Source organism: Fringilla coelebs (assembly GCF_963513975.1).
Source record: "Fringilla coelebs genome assembly, chromosome: Z".
NCBI lineage: Eukaryota > Metazoa > Chordata > Aves > Passeriformes > Fringillidae > Fringilla > Fringilla coelebs.
The window spans coordinates 78387475-78400243 of NC_140031.1; positions in this window are offsets into that span (position 1 = coordinate 78387475).

Consider the following 12769-nt stretch of genomic DNA (forward strand, 5'->3'; position numbering starts at 1 on the left):
TCTCCATTTCACGTCCCACATGAGATTCTGTGTGTCTGTGAGAAGCATTGACAAAAGACATTTGATGTCATAAGGTGTTAAATCATACATATTGAAAGTTCCCCTCAGAAGCTGCTAAAAATATTGAGAACCCAGTCCATTGTCCCTAATTGCTTTGGTTAATTCTTTGACTGCTTCATGATCCAGTCTATCTCATCTCAGATTCTGACCCTGTGCATAGTATGTCACAGGCATCATGATGTTTCCTATGCTTTGTAATAAATACTTTTCCTTTTCCATCTCTTTTCTGGTGAAAACTCCGCTTGCTGTGCTGAAGCCTTTTTCTTTGACCTGGATCTCTTTTTATATGTTGTTGGAAGAAATGGTTGCAATGTTGCAGTCCCGCCACTAGACGGCGCTGCGGCTTGACCAACCAAATCCGGTATGCTGTCCTGCAGTGTGCCGGTCCCGCCACTGGAAGGCGCTGTCGCCCGCTTGACTGCACCCGACATGGCGACCGTCTGCAACATTTGCGATCTAGGTTGAGGCTGAGGCTGTACAGTTGAAACCTCTTGTGTTTCCCTGTCACACATGGCACTGCCCGGAGAACATTTGCCATTGTGACATCTTTCTTCCATGCCCAGTGCTCTCACCACTGCGCATGGACCAGAGCTGATTCTAGGTTTCCCCTTTTAAGGATGCTTTGCCCAATTCCAAAAACAGAGCACAGTCTCTCACTTTTGGGACCCCTGTCCCCCCCACATTTCACTCCTGGGGGCCGTGAGGTCTCAAGAACAGAGATCTTTTTCTTCACTGAAGATCAAGGGCACCACCACCATCCTCCCCCATCGTCTCTGTTCACGCACTCCTTCACATCACATATCTGCACTCTCTTGGCTCCAAGCCATTGCCTCCCCCTAAATGCAGTCTCTGTGTCACAGGAAAAATGGTTCTGTCCATGGCTATACAAGAAAAGTCCAGCCAAAGGCCACTCCTTCATCTCCTCCTGCCTAGAATCCTTCTCAACTCTTCTGACATCTTTCACTTGTATGGACTTTGATCACACTTGCCCATTTCCTGCATTCCATCTCTATCTCTCTTCTCATTGTGATCCAGGAGGATCAGTATTTGTAAGGTTTCCGTCATCCAAGAAAAGGGTTAAAACCTTGGGCTCTGCCTGCCCAGAACTCCCATGACTGCCCTGCCGGGCACAGGCACCTTCTCTCCACATCCCTCCCCTTCTCCTTCTCAGCTGGGCTGTGTTGCCAGCAAAAGTTATCAAATTTCAAGGCAGCACAAGCACAGGCTCTCTCTCGCTCTCTCTGTCTCCTGGGTGTGTGTGGGGGCTGCCCAAATCCTCTCAGTGTTCCTCCACCCTTCCATCCTGCAGGGGCCTTCACCTCCCTTCTCTGTCCAAGGGCCCAGCCTACCTCACCCGGCCGCATGGCTTCCCCCGCAGCTGGGCAGGGGAGATCTGACCTCTTTCACCCACCAGAACCAAGAGAGCTTCCCCTGGGAGTTCTCTGCTTTTAACCCCCTGTGTTCTCAGAGGCGTATCCATGTCCTCAGTGGCCACATCAGCTGCCAATATTCAAGTATCAGCACTTATTGGTTTGACCACCAAACTCCCAAAAAACTCACTTCCTTTTCAAAATAGGACACAGTGACACCTCATCTTATTGACTGAACACCTTCCATTCTGTGTAGGGAAATAGGAGCATAGGATCATGTAATTAAAGAATGTATCTTGGCATGCATGCACAAGGGGCCTGAAATAAGGTGCTGGCTGCAGCCTTAATCCTGGCCTTTCCTAACTTCCAAGCCCTTGACTTTGTAACTGCAATAATGCTGCCTTAATGTATTTCTGTGTGCAGTTTAAACCAGGACCTGAAAAGGCACCTTCTGTTTATCCATGCTATTGTTAATGAATGGTTTTGTTAATATAGGCAATATCCTATTGCCTATATTCTCCCATGGAAGATTCCTTGCCCTTTTTTCTCTGCCACCAATGGGGATCTGCAGTCCCTGTGTCCCAGCACTGCTCGCTGTGGGTTGTCAAGGCAGAGGCGATGCTCTGGTGCACCTGGCGCAGGTGACCCCCTGGCCCGGGCAGGGGCCGATGCTCCGAGCTGCCGTGGATACGGCGGCGAACCCGAGCGGTGCCACGGCCTCGCTGGGAACCCGAGCGGCGCCCGTGGCGCTGCCTCCCCGGGCAGGGCTGTGCTCTCAGCGCCGCCGGGGCTGCCGAGCAGCGCTTTCCACGTGCCTCCGGCTCCGGAGCCAGCCCCGCAGCCGCGCTCTCCCGGAACGCACTGACCCGCGCCCATTCTCTGCCCGGCTGCAGGACTCCCCGAGCCGGGGATCTCCCCTCTTTCCAAGGCTCACCCTGTCCCTGGATTCTCCCCTCTCTCCAAGGGCTGTCTCCCCTCTCCCAGGATGCCCCCTCACCCGGGCTCTCCTCCCTGTGTCCCGCACTCTTGCCCTTCTGCCAGGGCTCTATCCCCGTTCCCGGCATCTCCCCTCTCTTGGTCTCTCCCCCACCCAGCCTCTCCCCCCTCTCCCTGGCTCACCTCTTCCCGGGGATCTCCCAGCTCCCCTGCTCTCTCTCTCTGCCCCCAGGCTCTCCCCGCTCCCAGTCTCCCCTCTCCTCTCTGGCCTGTCTCCCTGGGTCCTCCTCTCTCCCAAGAGCTCCCACTCCTCTCTCAGACTCTCCCGCCTCTCTCAGGATCTCCCCCTTCTCCCCGGGGACTTCTCCCTCTTGCAGGATTCCTCCCCTCTCCCAGAGTTCTGCCCTCCTGCCAGCATCTCTCCCCTCTCCCGCTCACTCCTCCTGCAGGCTGTGGAGGTTCAGGGACATCACACCATAACCAATATGATCCAGTGAAGCCAAATTTATTATCCCTATAAAGATTATATTTATAATAAATCTCTACTGTCCACACATCTCTAGCTAATACATGATTGGTTAAACCTAGCCGTTCACATGTCTAAAATAGAATGCTGATTGGATCACTGAATTTTTTCATGCATCTCTGTAGTTGTCTTGGCCCACCCATAACTTTTCTTCTTTCTTACTTTCCCAAGCTCACTGGCAAACTTGCTGAGTTCTGATGACTCTTCTTCTTGTATCTTTTTCAAGGATATACCGACCCCGTTTCTGAATATGTCCATTATCCATTGTTTTTGAATGTGTCCATTGTCCATTATCCCAAGCAGGCTGGATTGTGCATTGGCTGCATATGGCCATTGTCCTGCAAAAACTCCTCTTTCTGCAAAAATCCTTGACATTTCCTCGGCTTTGTTTTTGCACAGGCCAGACTGATTTAAAAGCACCGTCAATGAGTTTCTGCACACAGCGCAGTAAGCAAGGCGCTATAGGCGCACTTGAAAAAAGAATACAAAGTATCATAATGCCAAAGACAACAAAGCCTTGAGCCGGCCTCTTATTCCCCAGGATTTTAACCACTCCTCAAAGGAATTCTCAACAACTGTGAGCTTTTTCATATTCTCCTTAAACAGTGACAGCTGCTTGTGAATAGATTCAGAGTGGTCAGAGAGATTCATGCAACACATCCCTTCAAAATCCTCCCACCCATGTCCTTCTGCTAGCAACAAAAATTCTATAGCAGCCCTGTCTTGTAGCACAGCGTGGCGCATGCTACCTACATCAGTGGTAAGCTCATTCAGTATTGTAGATGTAATGTTAATTTGTTTTCCTGTCCAGCAAGCCAATCGTTTTAATTGTGTAAGGGCCTGTGAAGAAGCTTTGCCTGGTGTAAAAAGTGATGCCAGTATAACCGAAGGCCTCTTCAGCAATTCTACATTATCCAAACAGCCTGAGCCTAACGAATGCACACTACGTTTTTGGCTTTTGTATTTGTGCCTGATGTTAAGCATCTGTTGAATGCTAGGGACAGTGTCAGTTTCCCAAAATAGCATGGTTTTCCTAATGCTTTCTGAGGAATTGCAGGCCAAGCTCTATGTCAACAAGGATATCTCTATCCTTTTTATAAAAACCTTCCTAGAGTTGAGATGGAGCGTTAGAAGAACCAATGAAATGTGGAATTGCCACCATAGTTGCTTCTATTGACAATTTACTAATGTTTGTGTCTTGTCTGTATTCTCATCACAAGTGACATGTTGGGAGACCAAATATGAGTCAAAGAACGCCATTTTATTTTTTTTAATGAAAACAAAGTGGTGTAGGAAAACTCCTTTACATGTCCAATTTTTCTCAACACAAACTTCTACGTATTTGAAATCATGCTAACCTTCCCAGCTCTGCCGTGGGAGGTTTTACAATTATTACAGTCTGGCTACATCGTTTAGGTTTCATAATAAAGAACTAAAGAATCCTAATAGAAAACAAAAAATGTCCCCCGAGGAATGGTTCTCTTCACCTTCCTCAGCTCCTTTTCGGTGGCAGTGCTGTCACCTCAGCAGCAGTGCCGTCATGGCAGTGAGTCTGAGAGGCAGCAGCTCTCTGTCCCACACGGTGCTGCTGGCAGAGCCGGCTGCTGCCTACGCAAGGCCGGGCAGGCACCTGAGCTGCCTTGCTGCACGGCCAGAGCCATCTCGATGCTGCAGCACAGCCCAGAGGCGCCGCTCAGCCGGAAGCTGCAGGACTTGCCGCAGGGCAGCGCCGTGAGCCGGCAGTGGCGTGACTGCGGCAGGAGCAGCCAGGCCGACAGCACCAACGTCTGCACCCAGCGGGTGACTTTCTCCATGTCCAAGTACGGGCCCGTGCACAGGGTGTCCATCAGGTACCACTCCTGATCCGTGGGCTGCTGGCCACCAGAGGCGTGCAGAAAGCACGAGTGCCCCAGCAGCCGCTCCCCGGAGCACAGGCACTCCAGCGCCACACGGATGCGCCTGGCTGGCGGCCGCTTCCTGCTCTCCAGGCTGAAGGAGTGGCCGGGGGGTGGCCGCAGGATGACCAGCGTGCGGTAGGTGCTGCTGTTCTCCTGCACGCCGCAGGCTGCAGGGCTGGTGTCCGTCCCTGCAGCTGGGTGCAGCTCCGGCATGAAGCTCCTCCGGGAGAGCACTCGGCAGACACTGAGGAGCTCGTCCACCAGCTCCTGCAGCACCGTTGTGCTGGGCAGGCCCTGCAGCAGAATCACAGAACAGCTGGGCTTGGGAATGACCTTTAAGGAGCATCCAGTGTGACCCCCACAGCAATGAGGAATGACATTCCCAAGGAGATCAGGTTGCTCACAGCCTGCTCCAGCCTTATCCTGGATGTGCCCACTGGTGATGGGCTGGGCACAACCAAAATGTGTCCACCCCAGTCTCCACCCTTGTCCTTTTCATGCTCACTGACCTTCTCCTTGCTGCTGAACTTCTCCCTGACAACACTCCACCTGCAGCTGGCAGAGCCACGGTTCCATCTTCTGACCAGCCAGAAGGCCAGAGAGAGCAGAACAGCCTTGGTGAGCAAAAGTAGCCACAGCAGCTGCCGTGCAGGGAGGAACAGGCTTTGCATGGTGGAATTGTTGCCATCAGCCTCCTGCAGGAGCCGAGTCATTTCCTGAAGCAGATATTCCTTGCGCTCCTGCATCTGTTCAGCTTCACTCTTTTCATTTTGTGAATTTTCCTTCTGCCCAGAAATGGTCAGCCAGGGCAGCCACAGCAGCTGCCGTGCAGAATGGAACAGGCTTTCCATGATGGAATTGTTGTCCTCCACCTCCTGCAGGAGCCGAGTCATCTCCTGATGCAGAAATTCTTCACGCTCCCGCATCCGCCTGACCGCATCCTTATCAATTTTCATGTCCGCTTTCAACCCACTGGGGGTGCATAGCAGGGCCAGGATGAAGGCCAGTGTTGGAGACATGGCCTGGTGGGAGAAAGGGGGCTCAGCATGTCTGGCTGGGAGGGAGCAGGGGGCTGGCCACACCTGCAGTGTCCCCAGAGCCTCTCTGGGCCCTGCCATGCTGACAGCCCCCAGCCCCACTTGCCCCAGCCCTGGGGACAGTGCCCTGCCCTGAGGGTCCCAGCTCTCACTCTGGCTTTAAACCCCCAGGGCACCCTTCCTAGCCCCCATCCAACCCAGCTTTCCCCCTGCATGTGCACTCACTGGCTGCCAGAATCCAACTGCCCGGTGCTGCCCCTGGACACAGATGCCAGTGTGACCTGTCCTCTGTGATGTCACAGCCAGCAGAACCATGTCACTCAGCTGCCAAGCTGGCCGTGCCCCTGCTCACAGCTCCCACTGTGACCCACGCCCTGGCGTGTCACAGCCCCCAGAGCCACACCTGCCAGGCCACAAGCCCCAGCCCTGGTCCCCACTGCCGGCCTCAGCGGCTCCTGGCCATCCTCAGCCTGAGTGCAGAGCCAGCCACAGGAGCCCCCAGGGCGCTCTGGATCCAGGCTGCAGACACCCTAAAGCCACCCCTGAAAGGGACATGGATGGGGACTGCAGCTGCATCTTCCAGTGCTCACCACCCTGACTGCCCTCTAACCCAAACCTCACCTGCAGCAACTTCAGAATTGTATAAGACTCTTTGTTCTATATGTGTGAATTTCATGCAAAGATATATACCAATGTTCAACTGCTCAAACACATGCAAGAGATTTGATAAATTAAAAAAAAAGGCATAGTTTCTTTTATAGGTATTTCTTGTGAGTCTTTAAGTATGCTTTCCATTTTGAAAATTTTGTTATATTCTAGCAGCACAACTCTGTCTCCTTTTATAAGGGAAGTTAGAAGATGCACGTAAATTTGTCTTCAGAATAAGGAGTCTTTAAAGCCATTGAAAAGCAGAGAGCTAAAGCCCTCAAACAGCCTTACTAAAAGGATGTGTAACTAAATACAATTTTGTCTCTCCATGTACTCTAGATGTAACAAATCTGTGAATTGAAATTTGCAAATACTCAGTCTTTACTAAATCTTGCAGCCTATTACAATTTAATTTTTTCTTGCAGCTGTATTCCATTTACAGGTTTTTTTCCGAGAAATTACCTTAGGGAGAGCCCTGCTCACCCATGCAGCCTCTTGCAAACCTTACTCCCCACCAGCAAATAAATGGTCCCATGGCCGAAGTGACCCACGAGACTTGGGAAAGCCTGCTCTGGTAGTACCTAACATTACCATAATTTGTGACCTGAAAGATTAGGCACAACAGATTTTTCCATCAGTTTAAATCTGGCTGCAGAAGCAAAATTGATTTTTGAGGTAGAAAAAAAGAAAATAGAAGCCTCAGTATTGGTCCCTGAGATTACTGCTGCAAAAACTAAAAAAAAAATGCTGAGAGAATTGAAAGTGCTAGCTCAGTAAGCAAACCAATGCTACGTCCTTAGCACCAAGTGAGCTGCTACCAAATGCTAATAACACCACGCATGGAACACCATAAAACCAGCAGCAATCAACTTTTCACTGCTCACCGTGGACACAGCTGCCACCACTTTGAAAGGATGCTCTGCTTCAACTTTTCTTTGCACTCAGCCTCTATCCACGTAAACATCCAGAAGCTGAAGGAGCATGTAAAGGACATAAAAGCTGAGAAGAACTCAGATGACATCAATGAACTTTTTGAACAATGGGAATTGACAGGATAGCTTTCATCTTTTGTTTGAGGAATTTTTTGGGTTGTAATCATTGGTTTTACTCCTGTTTCCCTGTTTAATTAAGTGTCTGCAGAGGTCCACTGGGGAAGTCTTCATAGTAAGGAAAAACAGGGGAGTTGTGGAATCCTCTGACTCCCCTCCCTCAAACTCTGTATCATAGAGTTTTCCCCACCTGGCTGTTGGAGAAGATGTAACCCCTGACGCTCTGCAGCACCACTGCCAGTCCACATCAGCTTGCCTCCCCCATTGGCCAGTTGACACTGCCCACCCCAATTCTTCATTGCTCATCCCCTACAGCTCGCTGCCCTGGGCCCTGCCCTTTGCCCGCCCCTGTGCCCCAGGTCATTGGTCCCTGACCCCACACTTAGGTCATGCAGAGCGCATGGTTTGGTCTTTTGTCTCTGGTCCCTCTGGCTGAGGGATGCAATAAAACCCTGGAATATCTCACGCCAAGACCCTCCCAGTCTTTCCTCCGCTGAGCCGTCTGTGGCGTGTGCGTGTGCACGGACTGGAAAGGGCTGTTCTCGTGGCCTTCCTCTGAGCGGCTTCTGAAGGAGATGCCTCAAAGAAGGCTGCAGCATTTTTACCACCCTGCAACGCTGCAACTGTGAACAAATACACAAAAATCCACTTAAGTTTATAAATGAAATTTTTTATAATTGCTACACCTATGCTGCCAACATACAAATATCAATTGAAGGTTACAAAACAAGTTTATTGTTACTATCATAGAATGTAAATATTTAGAAATATCAAATGCAGTTAAAAAAACTAATTTACTGAAACTATCTACAAACACTCACTAGAAACAAATATCAATTGAAGTTTAACAATTAAATATATAACATATTACTACAATTATACAGCCCATATACAAACAGAGAAACATCAGTATCCCTCTCTAAATAACCCTAGGCCTAGAATTAAATGGATACAATTTCAGAACTGTACAAATCCATATGCATTTCAATATAATAGTAGTAAATATACACAACCATGACAATGCCCAGTATAAACATATATTGTTATACATTACATATAATAAGAAATATATAAATATATACATAGAATCCTATCTATAAATACAAATATCAATGTACCAATATAAAAATCCACGTCACTTTAACAGTAGAATTATACAGCTGTACAACTGTACACATATGTGAATATAAGAAAGCAGGGATGTATAGTGAACACAGAGATACATATATAAGTAGATACATAGGTTCACATATCAATACCTGCAGACATATCTATGTTTTTATATATATTTACATGTATATATATTCATAGCATACATCTGTAAATGTAACTAGACATACATTCATAATATCCCTATACAAGTATCAGTCAGTGTATGTAAATATCTGTCCGGGTCAGCTGTTGTCTGTCTCTGCCCAGACACGCGTAGGATGGTTTGTTCAGATCGGGCTTCAAAGGATGAGACTGGACTCTCAGGTTTTTGGTCTCCAAGGCTGTTTATTATTTCTTATCTACAAAGTATTCTCTCTGCCCAGCCAGGATCTGACCAGCAAGGCAGGCAAAGGCACTCTGACTGCCCACAAGGCTGTTGTGTCTTTTTATAACAAAACCTATGTAAATCATATTTACCTTTTGTCCCCAATACTTATCATCTTTATTAGCAAGTGTACCTTCACCAAGAACCTATCAAAAAATATCTGCGTCACACAGAGAATGGAAGACATGAAGAAGGAAGAAGAACCACGAGATAGGCCTCAATCCCTCCATCTTGTCTCCATAACCCCCCTGTACCAAAACCTTGCAATCTGTGTTTCACCTTGTAAATATACTATTTCTATACCATTTAAACCCCAGTGATTCTCATTTCCTCATATGCAGCTGGCACATCCCTAGAAGGATCAACGTCAAGCCACCAGGCGCTTTCGGCAACATTCCAAGACCTCCGAGCCCCCCAAGGGTTCTCTCGGTAGCTCTGGACATCCGGAGTGATGTGCTGAATTCCCACACCCAGCTTACTACAAGCAGACAACATTTGGGCAACTGTGAGGAGTTGTTCTGGCAGAGCTAAAATTGTTCGCGTTCAGAAACACATAACCAGGGAATGCTTTTATTGAAGAGCTCTGAGCATCAGGGGTACAGACCCAAATCTGACTCTGACATGGGTTTGGGATGAACACATTTTTATACCCTTAATGTTATATAACTACATATTCATTATTAAACTTATATTGCTCTATTGTATACATTGATTTTGTCTAAGCATGGATTTTGTAACTTCCATCAAACCCCCCAAACATCATTTCTCATGATTCTTGTTACGATTAAACAATAATTATTTCCAATTGACAAGCAATCATCACATTTAACAATTGTATCATTTATCAGTCATTAAATGATTATACAGACACAGTTTTGCATGATCCAGTAAAGCCTAGCATTTCCCCAGGACCTACCAGGCCCGACCTTTCTTTCCAAACCCCCTTAATATCCCATGATTTTAGAAACATTTTATCCCTACACTATCAAAATGACTGTTTTACAATCATTGTTTGCATTTGCAAAAGCAAGGCTCTTAATTAAGGGGATGGGCTGCCTCATCCAGACCTTGCCTCTGAACAGCCTGGGTTAAACAATCCAGCAAAGAACCATAGGATTCCGTTTCTCCTAGCCAAATCAGAGCATTCTCAAGAGTTCCTGCAGGCTGTACAGTTAAAAAGGCCCTCCAGGCTGCTTTCTTAATATCTCCAAGCACAGCCCGAGACAAAGCCTCAGCCTGGTCTTTGGCTCTGTCCTTTGGAGCATCGCCAGCTAATACACCAGCTGTGAGTTGAGCTTTAGGACCACCAGCATAACTCTCAACCAATTTGTTAGGATGCTTTCACCATTCTAAATCCCATCAAATACACCGTGAATTCGTTAAAATCATCAGAGGAAATATTCTTACGATCTGACGCTGTTAGGTCATAAGAGTCAAGTTTACTTTTCACCATATTGGTAAAATATGGGGAACTCAAGCCACCATCTTTGATTTCTTTCCTTAACTCTTTGATATCATAATGTGAGATGGGCTCCCACCTGGGGTTAGCATTATTCCTTCCATACCTAACTGGCATTACAAGCAAGTCTCCATTAGGTGAAACAAAGTCTTTATCTTGCCTCTCCTTTATGTCTTCTCTCAGCCCAATCAGCCAGTCTCTTTGAATTATTTCCCAAATCAAAATCAGGTAGACCAAGCTCCCTTTCTGTTTTTGCAGGACCAGCAAATTAAAAGGTTCACTTCCTCTTCTGAAGACTCACTGGAATCACTAGAGTTACTGTTCTCCTTCTCCCCCATGACCATGTAAATCACAGACCATCTCTGAAGAATTTCAAGGTGACCAGAGCCTGTTTGTTTTGTAATGTTACCAGAGAAATCATCCTCCCTTTTGCTAGCAGATACACTGGTACTGAGAAATTTTCCCCTCATCCTCTCCCCGTCCTTTTTCTCACAAGCGGCAAAAAGTTCACGTTCTGGGGGGGCAATGGGGGGACCTGGACATGGCTCAGAAAATGGTGAAAGTTGGGGGACACACTGCCCTGGTAGGGGTGGAGGTGTCACAGCCCCAGTCTGAATTTCAGGGTCTTGAGTTAAGGCTCAGCCGAGGGGGGTCTGGGGACTCAGCCCGAGTGTCGGGGGTAGGCGCAGATGCAGCCAAGGAAGGGGAGGGTTTGGTAGAATGTTTAAACATATCAATCATCCTAGACACACCAGAAGCAACATAGCAGCTCTTCGATCTCTGTTTATGGTAAAAGCATTGTAGAGTTTTGGTCCTAAAAGTTCCCAAAGAGGGAGTGATAACACAGAAGCTTCATCCACAGCTGGAAACTGCTTCTGAATGCATAACAGTAAGTCATTTAACTCAGTTTTTGAAATGTTACAAGAATTAGATTTGACCAGATTAAGGTTTTTATAAACATCTCTAGGCAAATTGGACATCTTGTGTCCCATCAGGTTCCCAGAGGCTTACCTGATCTTGAACAACAGGCAAGTATTGCCAGATCTCTGACCTAATCGAGCCAGTGACGAGGGTAGAAATCCAACTTCTCTCTTCTTGCAGGAATTATAATCTTGGGATTCACACTTCTTTCAGCAGCACTTCACAAAAATTACCTCGGGTCTTTTCCAAAAAGTCAGACACATGGGCTGATTTATCTGCCTCACTCAGGGGCACCAATTTTCAGACAATACCCTCTCCTGACCCAGAGATGGGGCAGCTGAGATGCAGTTTAAAAACTTTTATTCCATTTTCAGTCTCATGAGAAAGATGAGACAATACAGATGGTATAATTCAGCCATCACAATCAGAAGCCAACCATTTCCTTGTTCCAGTACACTTAGAAGTGTTTCTTGGCCTATCAGCTTTTTGCCCCACCACGCTGTGGGCAGGTGGTGGGGCAAAAGCCTTAAAGCCAATCACCTGAAACTACCCCTCGTGGGTCCCACTACAATGCATCGTTCATAGTTCTATTTCTCCAAAGTATCTAGTCTCATTTGCAAGGCCATCCTTTGAAACTTTTTTCTAGTTCCATTTCTCTCTCAACAATATCTGTCCTATTCCATGGCATATCTAAGTCAGCATTTCTTGTCTCAAAGTTTGCATATGGATGCATACTGTGTGGGCCTTCTGTCAGGCCTTGAGAACTCTCTACAAATCCATTTCCAACACATGGTAAATTTTACTTACGACCCCATTACTAACATGGCCACTGCCTTTGCACTTAGCATACACAGAGCCACAATTTATGTTATCCACCCTATCATTGCATCAGGATTAAATCGTGAGAAGGCAGTACTTTGCCTCTCTCAATATCAGTATGGGCCAGAATGGTAGACAAGAAATGGCAAACTGTAAATGTAGACTCCTTTGTTACTCGACAACAGCGGGGATTCATCTGTGGAAGTAATACCATTGATGCCCAAGACATATGCTTAGATACTGAACAGGGTGTGTGACACTTTGAGATCCACCCAGACACCATTCAGAAAACAGAGCTTATACACACGGGTCAGGGCTGTGTATGCTTGAGAACTGCCTGTGTCTCAGTAAAAATAGACAATGAAAATAGATATTTACTTGTTAAAAATCACTCCAGCTTTTGCTGGAGTGATTACCAATTACAAAATTGGTAATTTTGTTAACATTGTAGGCTGCGATTTTACATATTCAGTACCAGTTGTCTCCCACCAACTGATAATGGCCAACTA